Source organism: Furipterus horrens, unplaced genomic scaffold (assembly GCF_987537825.1).
Source record: "Furipterus horrens unplaced genomic scaffold, mFurHor1.1.pri manual_scaffold_6, whole genome shotgun sequence".
NCBI lineage: Eukaryota > Metazoa > Chordata > Mammalia > Chiroptera > Furipteridae > Furipterus > Furipterus horrens.
Window position 1 is genome coordinate 181,748,991 of NW_028327176.1, and position 2,006 is coordinate 181,750,996.

At 45.6% G+C, this 2,006-nt stretch overlaps 1 long non-coding RNA gene across 1 annotated transcript; it reads right to left on the reverse strand.

The window, feature by feature from the left end:
* LOC150007944 (uncharacterized) lies at positions 1–1,109 on the reverse strand. The gene is made up of 3 exons (XR_016511659.1): positions 663–1,109; positions 220–272; positions 1–67 (listed from the first exon to the last, which is right to left on the reverse strand). It is a non-coding gene; the product is annotated as an uncharacterized LOC150007944 (long non-coding RNA).
* Between the last annotated feature and the right edge of the window lie 897 nt (positions 1,110–2,006).

Here is a 2,006-nt window from a genome sequence, read left to right on the forward strand (position 1 = left end):
TCACACCAGGGCTCTCCGGGACTGGGCGGTGATTGGACAGTGAGGTCGAGGTAAAGAGAGTGAGCACCTGTGAGGAAACAGCGTAGGTGTGGCCTGGGGGCCCCCTCTAGAGGGCCTGGCTGCTGAGACAGGGGTCTCCACCCCAGCTCCCCCCAGCTCTGGCCCCTTAGTCCTGTCTCACCTTTAACTCTCTGAGGTAGTAAAATACTTTGATATCACCACAGACCCTGTTACCAGAGGATTCATGTGACAGATGTGACTTCTACCAAGTTCTGAATACAAAAAATACAAGACATTATCTATCCTCCCGGGACTTAAAATCTAGGTGACCAGACAGGAATTAGAACAGAAAAGGAAGAAAGACCCCCACAGGACAGGTGATAAATTCATGATGGGTCCTGGGTATTCAGGAAAGGCTTCCTGAAGGAGGAGGTGGGACCTGGCAGGAGAGAGTGAGTGCAGTTCCAAGAGTGGTGCCATAGGCTGTGGTCCCCAGGGAAGTGGGTGTAAGTAACCTGGGGAGCTGGTCCGCTCTGCCACACCATTACCCACTCTTCAGAGGACCCTCTCTCCTGAAACCTGGAGGGAGCCCCTTCCCTTCAACACTACTTCCTCACTCGCTTTTCCCCCCAAGCCAGGTCTGGAGATTTAAGAACACTCACATAGGGCTCAGCATCTTCCAGGCTTCTACCAGGAGCCGTTGTTGCAATAGGAGAATTGAGAAATGCTGCAAACATTCTTGCTGAGCCTGCTCTAGAGGGTCAGTATAAGTACCTCACCAGGGTGTGTCCCAAATCCTCACCCCTAAACGGGCGAGGACATGCCAAAACCTTACTGATACATCATTTTGCCTGGGGCTCGTCTTGCACGTGCACACTATTCCATTACTGATTTTTAGAAAAGGTTGAAAAAGAATTCACCTGAATAACCTCTCTCCAGTCACCTGAAGACTGCTACAGGTGAGCAGGATTGTTAGAGGCTATGTGAGCTCTTCTCTCTCCCCACCTTCCATTGACTTCCTCTGTTCTTCTCCTCCATGCTACTTCTTTTAAAAAAGATTTTATTATTTATTTTTTAGAGAGGGGGAAGAAGGGAGAGAGAGAAAGGGAGGGCAACATTACCCAGAATCAAATTGGTGACCTTTCACTTGACGGTATGATGCCCAACCAACTGAGCCACACCGGTCAGGGTCTCCCTGCCTCTATTGTCCTCCCCTTTCTTCCCATCTGCCACTCTGTCTTCCTTAATTTTCTCCATTTTCCCCATCTCAACCCCAAACCCTCCAAATTCTTTTCTCCTAACTGACTGAGATTCCCTCTCACTAAGTACACCAAGCTGTTTAAACGACCTGAAGACGCACAGTAGCTGGTCTATCAGCAAGGACGGGTTTATGATAGAGTCCAGTGATCCTTTCGGAGCCAAGATCAAGGAAAAGCCAAGTGTAGCTATCTCCCAGTTTTTGCACGTTTGAATTACACCAAGCTCTTTCCTGGGAACCACAGTCGGCATCTCAGGATCAAGACCTGGAGTCTGACCTGTGTTTGTGAGCATCTGGGCTTCGTCCAGATTTATTCTTCCACCTGTGATTGCTTCTTTGCTCTATGTCATTTTGGCTTACAAAAGATTTCACAGAAATGCTCTACTTTGAGAGAGTGGAAGAAGTCTATAGTTTATGAATAGAAAAAGTTTGGGGGCTCTGAGCTTTTTTTGAGATATAATTCACATATACCATTACACTAGTTAGGTGAAAAACATAATAATTTGATATAGGTATAATTGTGAAATGATTATCACAGTAAATTTAGTTAACATCCATTACCTTACAAAAAAAAATTTTTTTAATTGTGTTGAGAACTCTTAAGATCTACTCTCTTGGCAACTTTCAAAAACACAATACAGTACTGTTAACTACAGTCACCACGGTGTGCATGACATCCCCAGAACATTCTAGATATTAACCCATTAGTGTATATTATTTCCAAATATTTTCTTTCCTTGGTGTCCTC